The 20,518-nt window shown below is 36.6% G+C and overlaps 1 long non-coding RNA gene across 3 annotated transcripts; it reads left to right on the top strand.

Annotated features, from left to right (window-relative positions):
- Positions 1 to 15,737: 15,737 nt before the first annotated feature.
- Positions 15,738 to 19,603, top strand: LOC127153192 (uncharacterized). 3 transcript variants are annotated; one of them, XR_007825208.1, is made up of 4 exons: positions 15,738 to 15,919; positions 16,481 to 16,541; positions 16,631 to 16,713; positions 19,099 to 19,603. It is a non-coding gene; the product is annotated as an uncharacterized LOC127153192 (long non-coding RNA). The 3 variants fall into 3 exon arrangements; XR_007825210.1 differs by having other exon boundaries at positions 16,434 to 16,541; XR_007825209.1 differs by lacking the exon at positions 15,738 to 15,919 and adding an exon at positions 16,076 to 16,294 and having other exon boundaries at positions 16,434 to 16,541.
- Positions 19,604 to 20,518: the final 915 nt, after the last annotated feature.

Here is a 20,518-nt window from a genome sequence, read left to right as displayed (position 1 = left end):
GATGTTTGATTCACTAAAAAGAGCCGACTCATATAGTGATTCGTTTGGGAATTGGAGTTCGTCGATCACTCTTTATATGTTTGATTTACTAAAAACAACCGACTCATATAGATATTTTTTCAAGAATCAGAGTTCGTTAATGACGATGTTTGATTCACTAAAAAGAGCCGACTCACAGTGATTAATTCGGGAGTCGGGCTTGCAGATCGCGCTGTTTTAATTCACTAAAAGAATGACTAGCGATTCATTCGAGAATCAGACTTCGCCGATTGCGCAATTTGATTCACTGAACGCATTGTATGTTTTTATTAGCTAAAAATAACCGTTTTATATAATGATTTGTTTGAGAATCGGAGTTCGCCGATTGCAATGTTTGATTCACCAAAAAGAGCCAACCCATATATTGACTCGTTCGGGAATCGGAGGTCACCGATCGCACTTTATATGTTTGATTCACTAACAAGAACCGGCTCAAATAGTGATTTGTTTGGAAATCGAAGTTCACCAATCGCTACGTTTGATTCACTAAACGGAACCGAATTATATTCGATGTTGTATTTGATGCACCAAAACGAACATATCATATAGTGATTAGTTCAGCAATCGGATCAAGTTCACTGGTTGCTATTTTTATTCACTAAAAAGAACCAACTCATATAATCATTCGTTCGGGAATCAGAGTTTACCGATCGTGTTTCATATGTTTGATTCACTACAAAGAGACTTACATGGTGGTTCATTCAGGGATCGGAATTCGTCAATCAAATCTTTGCCGATCTCCGCTTAATAGAACCGCCTCATCATGCGATTCTTTTGCATTGACGTTCATGTGCAAAGAATGCATATGGAAACCTAAAGTCATTATGGTTTCTAGTATTATTAAAGTAATTTTTTTGCTCCCAACCCTACTGTTAAGAAAGAGTTACATTACAATGCATATTATTACATATAATTCCTATTACGTTGTTTTTTCTTTGTGTCTTTATTTCAAGTGATTGTAATGTGATTATTAAAGGATTCATTTCTTCTGCGTTTCACACCCAGGCCAGACTGTATAAGTCCTCTTTCATGTTATTCTTCCTTTTTTTTTTTTTTTTTTTTGCACAAAGCCATGTGAAGTGCTACACAATAATTCCTCAGGTTATCTACAGTGCTAGCTTATCATTTTGCGAGGAGAAATAAAAAATAAAAAAAAATCTGAAACACCACCTTATCTTTAATTAGATGAAATTACACTGCCAGGGGTTCAAGACAAAATGCATCGAAAGGAAAAGATAATACACGTGTACATGAAAACAACCGGTCTCTAGATTGCGTTAAGCTAGAATAAAGACCTGAATGGAGGTAGAGTACGCCCTTTCGTGCTTTTTTCCTCTCAAATAACTCACTATTATTGATTCGTAATTAAGTCATTCAGGCTGCGTCCGCCATGTGGCAAAAAGTCAATACCCTCTACAAAGAATAACAGACAGCAATTTTTTGAAGAGTAAATACTTGAATGACAAGTACATGACAGTGTCATCTTCATCTGCTACAAATAATAGCTCCTCCTCTTTATTTGTCTTTGACCGCTGTGTTTCCTTCTCATTTGCGTTAAACATCCCCGTCAGTTTTAGAGGGGGCGGGATTACAGACAGCCGGAGGGGCATAAATTGCACACTTCACACCGCGACTGACAGTGACATCTTAATCAAAGCGAGAGGCGCATCTGTCCGTTAACACAAGCACACTATTGAGCACTAGCGGGGAAACGGAGCGTCGCACTGAAGGAAGTTGAACTCACCGGGCTTGTCTGGGCCTGACGCTCAGCTCGGCGCTAATGCACCGCCGCGGCAGGGAACATTAGTTTTGGACTTGTGGTGCCAGACACTTCTGGCGTCATTTATCTGATCGTGATGTGCTTGTAAAGCTAATAAGTGAGGAAGATTTTTTGAAAAAGTCGCTGTTGAGGGTCGGTTCAATGTTACAGGCAATTGAAACTTGAAGGAGCAACTCTACGTCTAAAACTTTAACAAAATGTCTGCATTTGTTTCTAAATTTGATTGAGTGTGCAAATCCTGTGCTAAAAAGGTACACTGTGACATGGTTTGGCAAAGGTTTGTTAGGCCTTGTGTATGTTGAATATTTGGCTACTTCAAAGAGAGATTTATAGATTATGTAGGATGGGGTTGCCTGGTTGTTCTGATGGTTGGTAGGGTGTTGCAGGGCAGTTATTAGATTAAACACAGAAGATGATAGATAGATAGATAGATAGATAGATAGATAGATAGATAGATAGATAGATAGATAGATAGATGGATGGATAAATGGATAAATGGATGAATAGATAGACGTCTAGACAGACAGACAATGTATAGGCAGACATGTAGATAAATAGCAGGTGTCTAGACAGACAGACGGACAGATAGATAGATAGATAGATAAATGGATGGATAGATGGATGATAGATGAATGGATAGATAGATGTCTAGACAGACAGACAATGTATAGGCAGACATTTAGATAAATAGACATCTAGATAGACAAAGACAGATAGACAAATAGATAGATAGATAAATGGATGGATAGATAGATGGATAGATAGATAAATGGATGAATAGATAGATGTCTAGACAGACAGACAATGTATAGGCAGACATCTAGATAAATAGACAGGTGTCTAGATAGATAGATGGATAGATGGATAAATGGATGGATAGATAGATGGATGATAAATGGATGGATAGATAGATGGATAGATAGATAAATGGATGGATAGATAGATGGATGATAGATGGATGGATAGATAGATGATGGATAGATGAATGGATAGATAGATGTCTAGACAGACAATGTATAGGCAGACATTTAGATAAATAGACGTCTAGATAGACAGAAAGACAGATAGATAGATAGATAGATAGATAGATAGATAGATAGATAGATAGATAGACATCTAGATAGATAGATAGATAGATAGATAGATAGATAGATAGATAAATGGATGGATAGATAGATGGATGGATGGATAGATAGACGTCTAGACAAACAATGTATAGGCAAACAATTAGACGTCTAGATAGACAGACAGAAAGAGATAGATGATGGATAGATAGATAGATAGATAGATAGATAGATAGATAGATGATAAATGGATGGATAGATAGATAAATGGATGGATAGATAGACGTCTAGACAGACAATGTATAGGCAGACATTTAGATAAATAGACATCTAGATAGACAGACAGAAAGAGATAGATAGATAGATAGACAGACATCTAGATAGATAGATAGATAGATGATAAATGGATGGATAGATAGATGGATGATAGATGGATGGATAGATGAATGGATAGATAGATGTCTAGACAGACAATGTATAGGCAGACATTTAGATAAATAGATGTCTAGATAGACAGAAAGACAGACAGATAGATAGATAGATAGATAGATAGATAGATAGATAGATAGATAGATAGATAGATAGATAGATAGATAGAATAGATAAATGGATAAATGGATAAATGGATGAATAGATAGACGTCTAGACAGACAGACAATGTATAGGCAGACATCTAGATAAATAGACAGGTGTCTAGATAGACAGACAGACAGACAGATAGACAGACAGACAGACAGACAGACAGACAGACAGACAGACAGACAGATAGATAGATAGATAGATAGATAGATAGATAGATAGATAGATAGACAGACATCTAGATAGATAGATAGATAGATAGATAGATAGATAAATGGATGGATAGATGGATGGATGGATAGATAGACGTCTAGACAAACAATGTATAGGCAAACAATTAGATAGACGTCTAGATAGACAGACAGAAAGAGATAGATGATGGATAGATAGAGAGATAGATAGATAGATAGATAGATAGATAGATAGATAGATAGATAGATAGATAGATAGATAGATAGATAGATAGATAGATAGATAAATGGATAGATAAATGGATAGATATATAGACATCTAGACAGACAATGTATAGGCAGACATTTAGATAAATAGACATCTAGATAGACAGACAGAAAGAGATAGATAGATAGATAGATAGATAGATAGATAGATAGATAGATAGATAGATACAGTACTGTGCAAAAGTTTTAGGTCACTAGTATTTTCACCAGCTAAAAAATGGTTTAAAGTAAGTTATTTCTATCTTTTGCTGTAGTGTGTCAGTAAAAAAATATCGGTTTACATTTCCAAACATTCTGTTTGCCATTAATTGTAATAATCTAGTGAGATTTTTGTTTGCACAAGGAGTCTGACAACAGCCAGTGCTCCACACTGAGATCTGATCTCACCATCATCCAGTCTGTCTCTGGAATGACATGAAGAAACAGAAAAACTGAGACAGACTAAATCCAGAAGAACTGTGGCAACATCTCCAAGATGTTTCAAGTAACCTACCTGCAAAGCTACCTGAAAAACTCTGCACAAGTGCACCTAGGGCAAAAGCTACTTTAAATGCAAAGGATGGTCACATCAAATGCTTATTTATTTTAGTTAATAGAAGTTCATTGATAAAGAAAATCTATTTATGACATTGTTTTTGACAGCATCCTCATTTTATGTGCCTAACTGCCTAAAAATTTTAACAGTGCTGTAGCTTTGTAGGTGTAGGTCTCTTAAAGCATCTTGGAGATGTTGCCACAGTTCTTATGGATTTAGTCTGTCTCCGTTTTTTCTGTTTCTTAAGACAGACTGGATTGAATGATGGAGAGATCAGATCTCTGTTTGCACAAGGAGTCTGACAACAGCCTGTGCTCCATACAGAAATCTCACTGGATTATTATAATTAATGGCAAAATGAATGTTTAGAAATGTAAACTGATATTTCCTACTGACACACTACAGCAAAAGACCGACTTTAACTGACTTTAAACCATTTTTTAGCTGATGGAAATACTAGTGGCCTAAGACTTTTGCACAGTACTGTAGATAATGTATAGACAGACGTCTAGACCAGTGGTTCCTAACCACATTCCTGGAGACCCCCAACACTGCATGTTTTTCATGTCTCCGTAATGTAATATACCTGATTCAGATCATCAGCTCATTAGTAGATACTCCAGGACCTGAAATGGGTGTGTCAGACAAAGAAGAGATGCAAAATGTGCAGCACTGGGGGGCCTCCAGGAACGTGGTTTGGAACCACTGGTCTAGACAGACAGACAGACAATGTATAGGCAGATGTCTAGATAGATGGATGGATGGAAAGACAGACAGACAGATAGACAGATAGATAGACACACTCAATATATAGATAGATGTCTAGACAGACAGACAGATAGACAGAAGTCTATCAGTAGCAAGTTGGCATGGCAACCATTTTATTTTACAGCAACATGGCAGAGGATGCTGCGTTCTGCAAACTGTGTCTCACGTTTTGAAATGCAAACGTGTTCTGTGTGAACGGCCCATGCACAGAAAGGTACACACTAGTCATCTAAAACATACTAAACTGCTGTACTATTAGTTGACTCTGCTCATCTGGGACTGAGGACTTTACCTTCAGACTGAACTCAAATGACTGCTACTGCAGGTTAGAGCTGCACACTGACGAGACGTTTATACACACAAGAGGCGCGGTAGCATGAATGTTCTAGCAAGTGGGCTGGAACGCGGCGTCCGTACCCTTCAGGCGCTCTGAACACGCTGTTCTCATGCTGTCCTCTGTGTGGAAAGGCCTGTCAGCGACTGTAGGCTACGCTAGGAGATCTCGCGCATGAGGTGCGCAGGTGTTTGTCACCCGCTGAGGTTTCCATCACACTGTAATGACTGGTGGCGGCCGGCATGTCGCCGTGTTAACGTCCATGCTAACACGCTGACGCCGTCTAATTCAATTAGCCGCGGGGATGAAAGTTCACAGAGGTTTGATCCTAGCCTAGCATTGTTTTGCACTAGTTCGCTTCTGACTCATTGGTTTCAGTGCTGTAATAGAGTGCTGTTGCTGTTTCTCAGGTTTGAATCCTTTGATGCCAACAGGGCGATTTTTTTTTTGCTTGGGTTGCAGTTTCTGCATTTGTTTACGGAAAATCCCGGTACAACTGATTGAGTTGCAACAACAGAGTGTTTTACGAGCAGTAAATGACGCCAGCAGCCCATTTAGACGATTACATTTATCAATTTAATCCACGTCATAATTGTGACAATGGCATCTTGATCTATGACTCAAATACTCAGGATAGAGCAAACAGAAGCTACCGCTCTTACGGTTTTATGTCTTTATGCATTTTTTTTACTCTTGTGTTTTGTTCAAGGGAGTTTAATTTAAATGCACCTTTATACGAAGGCCCTTTCTGCATGCGCTAAGCTGCGGCAGTAATGAGGCCGGCTTTTTGCCATCCAGCAGAATAAATAAAGCAAACCGGGAGAGGCCAGAGCCCCATCCGCTAGTGAGCTCATTACGAATTAAAATATTTACACCACCGGGGACGGCGTCACTTTACATCACCTTTCCCGTATGCTAATAAGGCAGCTAGCAAAGCGCGCCGCGGCACAAGCTCCATTTTTCAGCCGTGGCATTTGTCTGGAGGCTAGACTTCAACAGACACACGCACGCTTATATTTACAGCTCCATCCAACCTTGGCGCACGTTAATGCATGCAGAAGCACAAACCAAACATATGCTTTACACGCTCAAGATGTGCTGCCCTCCTCGAGCTTTAGCAGAATTTGGTGTCGGAAAATGCTAAGTGACAGAACCCGATTGAATTCAAAACATGTTGGTCCCCTGATGCTATACATTTGCATCAGATTCGCAGATACAAACTTTTAAATTAGCATTATTGGCATGTTATGTGAATTCAGCTCTATAGCACAAGGCTTCACACAGGTGTTTGTGTTTTTTTATAATATTTTTAAATTTTATTTGTTGGCCGCAATGTATGTTTGATTATTTGTCATTGAGGGAACACTTCAAATTTCAAAGACTCATGATTGTTCAAATGATGCTAGAAACCCATGAGTTATTGTTTATCATTGTTCTCATTAGCATCCCCATCTCCTAATGAATCCCGCACAATGTCAGGATAACGAGTCTTGATTGGAGTGGCTTCTGATTGGCTGTGATTGTTGAGAACAAAATTTGAATGACGGTGCCAAACCCCGCCTCCTAATGAACCTCTCATCCAATCTTCAAATGCTCCAGTGTTTCAGAAGGTAACAGCTATGTAGCATCCTTAAATGCTCCCTATGAAGACAGTTTGTTATTTTTTGGAACATAACTGCTGAGTTGGAAATTCAAAGCAATTAGCACCTAGTCCTTTGACGGTTTTTTCTGTAAAATTAGGAAGCCAGTGTTTCTTGCCACATCTGGTGCTAATAGTGACAACTAAACACTGGATCCGACACCTCTGAATGTGAGCTGGCGGAATAAGTTGGGTTCTATCCAGGGCTGTTTTTCCTCAGATCTCTTGACTTGCTGCAGCCCAAATTAGATTTTGCCCCTTTTAACCCCCCCTCTATTCCTCTGTGACCTTGGGTCGCTGCTAACCAAAGAGAGGAACAAGAAAATAATGAACTCACACGGGATATATGAATATATTAACAGGGCACGCTGTTCGCTGCCCTTTTTTTTTTTTTTTTTTTTTTTTGAGCGGATCAAAAAGTGCTTTTAATTTCAAATTCAAACGTTTCAGAGGAAATTTGTTGATGGGATTGTATGCGCTGGTGAAATGACAAATGAAACAAAAAAGCCCCCGAAGGCCATCGACACAAAACAGCAACAGTGATTTCAGCCATCAAGGGCCTTCACAACTGGCAGAACGTAGTTTTAATCTTTTCTGTGTTGTATATTGAATTATAGCATGAAATGTCATGTCACTGACTGGGTTCATAACTCAAATATAAACACAAAAATAAACTATGCACAGCTTGTAATGAGTTTGTTTAATGATGGTTACTTGTGGATGGACTTGCACCAGTGAGTAAAAGCCTAGCAACGACATAGCAACACATTAAACCACTCAAAAAGCACCAGCAATAGCATAGAAACGCATTAAAATCACTCAAAACACCATAGCAACCACATAGCAATGCATTAAACCACTCAAAACACCTACCACCATCATAGAAACAAACTAAAATGACTCAAAACACCCCAGTAATAGCATAGCAATGCACTAAAACAACTCAAAACACCCCAGCAACAGCATAGCAACGCATTAAACCACTCCAAGCGCCCCAGCAACCACATAGCAACGCACTAAAACCACTCAAAACACTCCAGCAACCTCAAAGCAATGCATTAAACGACTCGAAACACCCCAGCAACAACATAGCAACGCAATAAAACCACTCAAAACACCCCAGCAACCTCATAGCAACGCATTAAACCACTCTTAACACCCCAGCAACAGCACAGCAATGCATTAAACCACTCTTAACACGCCAGCAACTGCATAGGAATGCACTTAAACCATTCAAAACACCCCAGCAACCACATAGCAACACATTAAACCACTCCAAACACCTCAGCAACAGCACAGCAATGCACTAAAACCACTCAAAACACCCCAGCAACCTCATAGCAACGCACTAAAATCTCTCAAAACACCCCAACAACCACATAGCAATGCATTAAACCACTCAAATTAGCACAGCATTGCACTAAAACCACTCGAAACACCCCAGCAACCTCATGGCAATGCACTAAAATCTCTCAAAACACCCCAGCAACCACATAGCAACGCATTAAACCACTCAAATACCCCAGCAACAGCATAGAAACGCATTAAAACCACTCCAAACGCCCCAGCAACCACATAGCAACGCACTAAAACCACTCTTAACACCCCAGCAACAGCATAGCAAAGCACTAAAACCACTCAGAATACCCCAGCAACAACATAGCAATGCATTAAATCACTCCAAAGCCCTGAGCAACTGCATAGCAACGCACTAAAACCACTCAAAACACCCCAGCAACCACATAGCAATGCATTAAACCACTCAAAATACCCCAGCAACAGTACAGCAATGCACTAAAACCACTCTTAACACCCCAGCAACTGCATAGGAATGCACTTAAACCATTCAAAACACCCCAGCAACCGCATAGCAACACATTAAACCACTCCAAATACCTCAGCAACAGTACAGCATTGCACTAAAACCACTCGAAAAACCCCAGCAACCTCATGGCAACGCACTAAAATCTCTCAAAACACCCCAGCAACCACATAGCAACGCATTAAACCACTCAAATACCCCAGCAACAGCATAGCAACGTATTAAAACCACTCCAAAACGCCCCAGCAACCACATAGCAATGCATTAAACCACTCTTAACATCCCAGCAACAGCATAGCAACGCACTAAAACCACTTAAAATACCCCAGCAACAGCATAGCAATGCATTAAAACCACTCCAAATGCCCCAGCAACCACATAGCAACGCACTAAAACCACTCAAAATACCCCAGCAACAGCATAATAACGCATTAAAACCACTCCAAATGCCCCAGCAACCACATAGCAACACATTAAACCACTCTTAACACCCCAGCAACTGCATAGGAATGCACTTAAACCATTAAAAATACCCAGCAACAGCATAGCAATGCATTAAATCACCCCAAACCCCTGAGCAACTGCATAGCAACGCACTAAAACCACTCGAAACACCCCAGCAACCTCATAGCAACGCATTAAACCACTCAAAATACCCCAGCAACAGCATAACAATGCACTAACACCACTGTTAACACCCCAGCAGCTGCATAGCAATGCATTAAACCACTCCAAACACCTCAGCAACAGTACAGCATTGCACTAAAATCCCTCGAAACACCCCAGCAACCTTATGGCAACGCACTAAAATCTCTCAAAACACCCCAGCAACCACATAGCAACGCATTAAACCACTCAAATACCCCAGCAACAGCATAGCAACGTATTAAACCACTCCAAGCACCTCTGCAACAGTACAGCAATGCACAAAAACCACGCGAACCAGCATTTCTCCAAATATCTGTGCATAGTATTTTCTGAGCTGTAGTACTTGTGTGGTTTATGATTGGTGTCATGTTATGGTATGTTGAGTGTTCTGTGCTTTGGCCTGAGGTTGTTTTTCTTTCTCAATCAGATACTCATTGATCAGAGGTGCATGGTGGGAAAGCGGTTTAATGTCAGCGGTTCGGCCTTCCCTTCCGCCAACAGCTTCTTCTGCAGTCCTGACACAGGTTGTGGGAATGAACTCTTCATTTTTTCAACTGTGTGTGTGCGTGTGCATGTGTTATATATACCCACAGCTACAATCGCAGGTAGACTTTTATTTTGAGTCAGATGTGTCAAGATTTGTTCTGATTTAGAAATGCACACTATTATCAAGGGTCCGGATATGCAGATGCAGTTTCACGCATGCTCACTGTAATGAAGCTGAATGCTGATTTGCATTTAGCTTCCCACCCCATTTAACCTAGATGCATTTCAAAAACAGCCGAGTAACTACTGCACTGACTCAGTTTACACTCCTTCAGTAAAATACAGCGTGACACTGACCTACAGAAATATCTGAGAATCAGGTCATTCTATCTATATTTTGTGCGTCTATCTATCTATCTATCTATCTATCCATTCTGTCTAGCTGTCTATCTGTACATTATCTATCCATCTATCTATACATTGTCTGTGTCTATCTATCTATCTCTATAATCTATCCATTTTGTCCAGCTGTCTATCTATACATTATCATTCTATGTATCTATCCATCTATCTATACATTATCTATCTATCGATCTATCAATCTATCCATTCTGTCTAGCTGTCTATCTGTACATTATCTATGTATCTATCATCTATCTATACATTGTCTATCTATCTATCTATCTATCTATCCATTCTGTCTAGCTGTCTATCTGTACATTATCTATCTATCTATCTATCTATCTATACATTGTCTGTCTATCTATCTATCTATTCTGTCTAGCTGTCTATCTGTACATTATCTATCTATCCATCTATCTATCTATCTATCATCTATCTATCTATCTGTCTATACATTGTCTATCTATCTATCTATCTATCTATCTATCTATCTACCTATTTATCTATCCATTCTGTCTAGCTGTACATTATCTATGTATCTATCATCTATCTATACATTGTCTATCTATCTATCTATCTATCTATCTATCTATCTATCTATCTATCTATCTATCCATTCTGTCTATCTATCTATCTGTACATTATCTATCTATCTATCTATCTATCTATACATTGTCTATCTATCTATCTATCTATCTATCTATCTATCTATCTATCTATCTATTCTGTCTAGCTGTCTATCTGTACATTATCTATCTATCCATCTATCTATCTATCTATCATCTATCTATCTATCTGTCTATACATTGTCTATCTATCTATCTATCTATCTATCTATCTATCTATCTATCTACCTATTTATCTATCCATTCTGTCTAGCTGTACATTATCTATGTATCTATCATCTATCTATACATTGTCTGTCTATCTATACATTGTCTATCTATCTATCTATCTATCTATCTATCTATCCATTCTGTCTAGCTGTCTATTTGTACATTATCTATGTATCTATCTATCATCTATCTATACATTGTCTATCTATCTATCTATCTATCCATTCTGTCTAGCTGTCTATCTGTACATTATCTATGTATCTATCTATCCATCCATCCATCTATCCATCCATCTATCTATCTATCTATCTGTCTGTCTGTCTATACATTGTCTGTCTATCTATCTATCTATCTATCTATCTATCTATCTATCTATCTATCCATTCTGTCTAGCGGTCTATCTATAAATTTTCCATCTTTGTATCTATCCATCTATACATTGTCTATCTATCTATCTATCTATCTATCTATCTATTTATCTATCTATCTATCATTTATCTATCTATACATTCTATCTAGCTGTCTATCAATACATTATCTATCTATCTATCTATTTATCTATCTATCTATCTATCTATCTATCTATCTATCTATCTGTCTGTCTATCTATCATCATCTGTTTAGTGTTTTATCTTTTGTTTATCTATCAATTGAAGCCACACCATCTGAATCTCATCATCTTTCGTTCACCCATATTGTCTCTCGTCTGTGAGTACATACTGTGTACACAATGTGATTCGGTACGTAAACACTATCAAGGGCAAAATGAAAGGCCTGTCACCGCGAACGCACACAAGACATCTGGGCTTTGTTTCGCTCGAGTAAACAGTTGTTTGTATCTGCACTGGAGGAGGAAATCTTGACAGGCAGCCGGATGTCAGTTCGAGAGAGAGATTGTAATGCTAAGGATGCTGTTTTAACCTCCCTGAGATGTGATATAACCGGCTGACAGGACCGACCGGCTGTATGCAGGAGGACAGCTGTGTCCTTGAAGCTTTTCAAAACACAAGCCAGAAATTTGGCTGGAGTGTTTAGCAGCGTTTTAAGACTGCTCTGTTCTTCTCGAGTCAGTAGTAGCATCTTGTCAGCATACTTTAAAACCACAGCGATCTTTCTTCGGCGTCTATCACTCTCTCTGGTCGTTTATTAATTCATCCGTAGTTCAATCAGTAGTGTTGGTGAACTCTTCATGAGTCGGCGTCACCTCAGGCGATGTGATTTTCCCTCCGCTGGGCCTCATTTACACTTTTTCTTGGTTTTCGACGCTCCCTTTCTTTTTCTGCTCTGTTTGAAAGGATTTCTCGACACTCTTCGAGAGTATTTCCTCTCGAATCCAAACCGTCACATTTGGGGTTTATGCGTTCGTTCGGGTTACAATCGGGAACAGAGTTCTTGCATCATTCCTGAAAAACGCACCTGCCATGACAAAACTTCACATGCGGATTTATCTGTCTTCAGAAAGCCAGTAGTTTTTCGGAGATCAATGAACAGGTGAAGCTTTGTGTCAGGATGTCACGTTCATTGAACTCTAAGGACAAAGTGCACTTAAAGTGCGAAGTGAACGCGAGAGCATTCAGGGACATGAAAACAGATACGAATAACTCTCACAAAACATCATGAATTATTGAAGGTCCTGTTGGAGTGTTAAACTAAGCATTTTACCTCAGCTAAATAATTGTAGTAACTAGCAACTGGAAGTAAGAGTTTTAGTCAAAACTGTATTCATTGGAGCCTTATTAATAAATAAATTAAGCTAGCCAGCCCACTGGAATTGTTTTGATTTGTGCATATACATTTTTCTATGTATTTATTAATTTATAGAATATGTTTAAGGTTATTGGAGATCATCTAAATCACTGTAGTCTATGTGATTGGAAAATACTGTTCAGTTTCATTTACACATTGGCTGAGTTCCTCACTGCATTATTTGGGTCTGAATCCAATGTATTCCGCTTGTATCCGGTGACGCAACACCTCTGGAGCCTCACGCACGCGGACAGGGATCTCCTCGTGTTCAGAATGCAGATTTGTGTGTGTTTTCTCATTCATTTGAGTCAGCGTGTGTACGAGCAGATACAAACGCCCTTCATTTTAATGATCCTCGCTGCCTGCATTCAATTACACGCCATGAAATATTTAGCGCACTTCCGCTCGCTCGCGCGCGCCGCTGCTTTGATTTATTTCACTAAATCCTCCATATTGTTAATAGGATGAAAGTGGTGATATCGAGATATTTTGTTATGAAAGATTAATGAGTAATACCGTTAATGCAAACGACAGCGCGCTAATACATTAATCAAAGGAGTGAAATTAAACTTCTCATGATACAGAAACGTATTCAGAGACGTTTCACAGTTGTTTGCCCATTCAGGACGATTAGCTACATTCGTTCAGTAAATATTCATCAAACGAAACGTTGATTTCAATGTCCGAGACCACGCTTTCTCTCACACTAAAGTTCGATTCATTCTACATAACTGATTCTTCATAAAACGGTGTTGGAAAGTCTGATGCTTTTATGTCACTCGATTCATTTTAAACGGATCTTTCTCTCATGTGTTTCATTACTTCTGTTCCTTATGTTGAAAGTTCAAATCATTGTACTGGTTCAGCTCGTTTTAAACAGTTTTTATATGTAGCGTTGAATCAGTTCATCCCAAACGGAGCTGTATCATATGAAGTGTCAGAAAGTCTGATTCATTCTAGTAAATCGATTCATTATTTCTAGAGAGTCGGTTCGTTCTGAACAGTTCTTTCTCTAATAATCAGTCTGAATCATTCTAGTGATTCGGTTCGTCCTAAAAAGTTTAATGTGCTAAATATTAGAGTTAAATATGAAGGGGTCAAACAACAGATTAATAGACAAAATCATAATATAATCAGATATTGAAGCGAGTTGCTGTTTTCGTCATTCTTCTGAGAAAGATGTCATTTACTTGTTTTGTACCCAGAATTTTGGATTTTTATTTAGATGTTTATCTGATCTAATTTTGTAAGTGACTTTGTGTATTACAGATGTTTTTCTTTGGATTGTTTGACTACTCAAAGAGAATGTAGAAAAATATCAATTTGTTTTCTGCTAGCTACATTTCACATACATACACAAAAATCTGGTTGTAAATCTCTTTTTTTTTCTTTTGTCAAAGTTGATCTGGACAAGTCTTGGAAACCATCCAAGGTTCTGTTAATACTAAAGCAGTGAAAACTGCATCTTTATATTCATCCTATGTCCTCTTAAGGTGAAAAAACAAAAAAACAAACATGGTTACTGTAGTTAAACCAAGGCAACCACAAATTAACCATGGTCTGTCAACACTAACCATAGTTTAACCGTAGTATTTATAGTAAATATGTGGTTAAAAAAAAACATGGTTATACACTTTAACTAGAATAAAAACCATGGTTAATTTTTCTAAGGGATTTGTATTTGTGTATTCTTTCTTTTTTATAACTTATAAATCAGAAAAAAAAGATTTGCACTCCGATATCCTGCTTTGAATCAAAAGATTCACGATACGCGCTGCAAAATCCGATCTAAATCAAAAGATTCACAAACTCTGAAGTTCCTGTCTAGATCAAATGATTCGCGTTCCGCGCTCCGAAGTTCCTATGTGATGAATCAAATTATTCGCGATCCGAAGTTCCGGTGTTTTAACAAATAATGCTACCTGTCAGATTGTGCTACCAATACTGTGTTTTTCATACTGTAATGTTATGTTTAGGGTTGGGGTAGGTGTACACCTTAATAAAGCCTCACACAATATTAATATCATGCTGGAAGCAAAATCTTTTTCGCTGTCGAATTATGCTACCATCTGTTTTAATGGGAGGTAGCAAAATCTGACAGGGTAGCACAAATTGTCAGAACACCGGTTTAAATTATATGAATCGCGATTCGAATTCCGTGAATCAAATGATTTACGATCCGCGATCCGAAGTTCCAATCTGAATCAAATGATTCGCTTTCCACGCTTCGTTCCTATCTGATTCCTATCTTAATCAAAAGAATCGCGAACCCGCATCGAGGTTCCAGTCTAAATAATTCGCGAAATCCCGATTTTAATCAAATGATAGGCGATATATGCTTTGAAGTCCCGAGCTGAATCAAATGATTCGCTAAAGTGATTCGGAGTTCCAAAAAAGCCCCTTTTCACACATCACTATACGTGCTTTATAAAATAATTACAAGCCATGCTAAAATATGAAAATGAATGACTCTTTTGATCTGATTTTTGCTAGTGAATCGCTTGAACTGAATGATCGAAGTCACGAGTTTGATTCAATCAGAGCGGTTCCAGCGTAAATGAATCACTCAGTTGATTCGGTTTGTCTGTTGATAAGGTTTTCCCATCTTCAGCCATGTTTACACGACACTATCAGTGCTACTACTCGCTTAGCTCGCTAGTTTTATGAGATTAACTGAAATAAGCAAAAAGAGTAGGGTGTTTACAAACAAAATAGCAGTATTTTCATTCCAAAGATGACTTTCCACATCGAAGACATGGACTCTACCAACATATTGAGGAGAGGTAAGCGATTTACTGCTAACTAGTGAAACACTTAATTAAAATGACGAGCTGCAGCTGAAAATACATGTTAGATGGAAACATTGTGCGTTATGATGGAGTTTGTATCTTAATTAACTATATTTGAAATAGATTGACTACCGTAATACAGTTCAAAAGGAAATCAGTTAAGAGTCGTTTCCTAGCATTGAGGTCAATGTTCAGTTTAGCGGGGTATATTGTAATAAATATTTGACAAATGATTGTTGCGTGTGATTGTATTAGTCTATATAGAGTGATAGTCAATGTAAAAAGAGCAAATGGGGAAAAACAGATGAACACAAAACAGCAATTAAACCAAATTAAAGAGGGTAAACTTTATTCAACTGATTTGTACAGGTATGTTTGAAACACTTCCGCTACCTTCATTTTATGTTAATTTCTCAGTTGTCATTTCACTGACTAATAAGTATCTTAATTATTGCTATTACGGTTCTAAGTGTGTTTTCTGTCGACTTTAATGCGCATCTCTCAACAGAACCATGAAGCAACGATGCTAATGAAAAATGTGTTCGCTTGTTTTAGCGACTGAATCAGATCAAAGCTCACTTCCAGACGGTTTCCTCCTCAGAACATGGAAGAACTTGTAAGTGCTCTCCAATCACAGCATATTGTCTAATATTTTATTTAAGTTGTGAATTTTAAACAGAGGCCTGATGTGTTTTCGTCTTGTAGCTCCATCTGTGAGCGATGCCAGTGGACTTGAGGCGGGGACAATCCTCGTATTAAAAAAACATGGTCACAATTCTCCAGATCTGGTAAGACTCCTTATCTCGTGTTTCGACGCGTTTTCCTGTGAGAGTCGTTCAGGCCGCGTTTCCTCCGCAACATTTCATCATTTATCACAGCGTTTGATGAAAGCCCGCGTGTTTTAACGATCGCATTTTAGATGAGAAGCGCGCAGAAAACAGGTTTTAATTGGGACGTTTGTAGATGTTTTCCAGGTCAGACGTGTCAGTCAGATCATTTAGTGTTTCCCGCTGCTTTAGCAAACAGGCTATGCTCGGAATAGCATATAATACTGCTCGTGCTATTCCTGCATTTCTAAATTATTAATACCTAGTATGCAACAATAATTCAGATTAATTCAGCAAGTGGTGTCCATTTATCATATGCAGTAGGAAATAAAGTTACACATTGAATTGATGGTGTAAAAATATATTATGGTGCATTTGTGTCAGTCAAGTCCACAAAGTTATTCGATCATTTAAACCTTTTAGAAATTCTTAACTTTTTATAAATCAATAAAATAGGTAAATTAATTAAGCAATTTTGATTATATATAGATATTAAGTCAATTATTACTAGTGCAACATAACATATTTTAAAAAATTATATAGTTTTTTTTGCAATTTGTTATAGCAACAATGATCCCTCCACTAAATTAAATTAAATGAAATTAATTAAATAATGAGAATTAAATAAATAAACTAACAAGCAATTATACAATATACATTAAAATACGAATAAAAAATGAAACAATAAAATAAATGAAATGTAAAAATATAAATAAGTAGATATTGATTTAATAGTGCAACATATAAGGTTAAAATAAAAATATATTTAAAAAACGCAATTTTATAAAATTTTATAATTCATAATTTATATTTATATTCACATTATCTTTGCATTCTAATGGTTACACATTTAATAATTATCATAATTGTCATTAAACATTGTTTAATTGATTGATCAGTAAATAGATATTGATAGGTCAATTAATAATAGTGCAACATATATTAAATTAAAAATATTAAAAATACAATTTTTATATAATTTTATCATTTATAAATTATATTTTTATTCTCTTCATCTTTTTATGCTGACGTTTACACATTTAATAATAATCATTATCATCATTAAACATTGTTTAATTGATTTACCTGTTGATTTATTGATTTTTTTTATTTCCTTTTTTGAATGTGAAAATAAAGTTACTTAAATAAAAAAAATTAAAAAGATAATAAACAAACAAACAAACAATGCAATGTAAATTAAAAATAATTTAAAAAAATCTACAATTTTAAATTTGAATTATACAATTTTTAAAAATTAGGTTTTACAGATATGTTAAAAAAAACATAAAATAATAAAAATAAATAAACAAGCAATTGCACAATATGAATTAAAATCCAAATAAAAAACTAAATATATTTATAAGTCAATTAATAATAGTGCAACATATAATAATAAATTAAAAATATTAAAAAATAGCAAAAATATTCAGCAATTTTAAATTTGAATTATACAATTTAAAAAATAAGTTTTACAGATGTTAAAAAATAAAAATAAATGAAAAAGTACAATACAATTGTACAATATAAATTAAAATGAAAAAAAAAACAACTAAATGAAATTAAAACAGATATTTTTGTCAATCAATAATAGTGCAACATATAATATTAAATAAAAATGTTAACAATAATAAATAAAATAAATAAATAATTATACAATATAAATTAAAATTAAAATATAAAAAAAATAAATAAAAATATAAATAAATACACGAACAATAAAAATGAATAAATAAATAAATATAAAAAAAGGAAATACATAAAACATCATAGATATAGATGGAAAACAAGTAAATATAAGCATGATACAGAAATTCATAAATGGATAAATAAATACAAAAAAAACAAAACAATTTAAAACTACAATACAACAATAAATGCAAACGATACTAATAAATAAAAAATACAATACAACAATAAATACAAAAAATACAAATACAAAACAATAATTAATAAAATTAAATTGATTCAAATATAATACAAAAAAAAAAACCAAATAAATACAAAAATCAGTAAGTATTATTTGTTATATTACAGGTATAAGCCTGTTATATATTCCAGTTTTAATTTCTCACATTATTATTAGACAAATACGGGTAATTTAGGTGCAAATAGAGTGTTTGTATGTTGTAAAGACTATATGTTAGTTTTTCTGTGAGTGTGTGAGAGAGAAATTCCCCCGAATGGCCCAGAGTTCAGCGATCTGTTCACCCTGTTTATTGATCAGACTTCACAGCCGGTAATGAGTTTGCTGTTTAGGGACGTCTTTCTCTCTGTCTCTCTCTCTCTCTCTCTCTCTCTCTCTCTCTCTCTCTTTTCTTTCTGTCTGTCTCTATCTGTGTCGCCCAGGTTCTGGCCGCCGCCGGCCACTAATTAACACACAACAGCGCTATCGATTTCTCATTGGCCACAATCGCAGGTGCTCTTTGCTGCGTCCGCTGCACTTTCCCTCAGACGGACGTCTCATTCCGCCTCCGTTTCTCCAGTGGAGGAGCTCAGGACAGCGTGCAGATGAAGACAGGTTTGGTACAGGCCAGTCCAGCCTTCACACATAATCACTAGTGACGAGTACAGACAGGCCTGGGCCACTGACAGACACTACAAACGCTCAGTGATGCTGATCTGTGACATACTGACACTGGAAATAATGTCAATGTGCAGCTCATTTTGTTAAAATATTTGCATTGATTAACCATGACAATTATAGGACAATTATTGTTTTTTATAATTATTAGTCTTATTTTTACATTTTATAATTGCTAGTTTGTAATAATTATTGTTTTATATTACCTTTCCATTATTATTATTTATTTTTTGTACTTTTTTAAAATTATTCTTATTAAGGCATTAATAATGGAAGTATACAATCAGCAACATGAAATGGTAAAAATTTTAATTTGTATAATTTTTATAAAATGAATATATATATATATATATATATATATATATATATATATATAAAATTTATATATATAAATATAATAATTTATTATTATTATTATTATTATTATTTAATATAAAATTATTTTTCAGTTAAAATTGTTTAATTTCTAATTATTATTTCAACAATTATTTGTGAAATGATGTTAGCTTTACCAGCCTGGACTTTTTAACACTGGAATTAAAAGTGCTTTAGCATAAATACAACCTTCAAATTTCTGCTTTTTTTTTTTTTTTTTTTTTTTTTTTTTCTCCAACTCTCCGAAACGTCTCTTCACATCAGTTTCCATGTAAAGTGCGTGACTGTAAACTCTGGTTTCTACGTGTTACTGGACTGCAGTGTTTGCCAATGGACAGAACGGAGCTGATCGAGTGTTTGAGGAGCTCCAGTAGGTGTTGAGGTCTGGCCGTCTGCGAGTCTTTCTCATTCCTCCTGACAGCTTGAGGCGAGAGCGTGTAAAAATAGCCGCGTGCGTGTCGAGGCCTTCAGCGGCAGCTCTGACGAGTCCCCGCTTCCCGTTCCTGCGCGCGGCACCCATGGGCTCCTCATAAATCAGTGTCTGCGGCTCCAGCCGCCGAGCCAAAGTTCCTCTGGACCGTCGGCTCCGGTCAGAGGTCTCTGGAGTTCCTGCACCGCTCGTTCTGTTCCCCAGGCGTCATCCGTCAGGATTAACGCCCGACGGCCGCCTCTCGCTCACTCTGATCACTGACAACCTGCTCTGGTCATTTATGGTGATATTCTCAAAATGATTTGTGTAGTTTGATCAAACATGAGGATCCAAAAATAAAACAACAAAAAGATGATGTCACCTCCTGAGGGGATGATGTC

This window comes from Labeo rohita, chromosome 22 (assembly GCF_022985175.1).
Source record: "Labeo rohita strain BAU-BD-2019 chromosome 22, IGBB_LRoh.1.0, whole genome shotgun sequence".
Taxonomy (NCBI): Eukaryota; Metazoa; Chordata; class Actinopteri; order Cypriniformes; family Cyprinidae; genus Labeo; species Labeo rohita.
The sequence above is the reverse complement of the archived record's forward strand: the minus strand, read 5'-3'. Positions and strand labels throughout refer to the sequence as shown.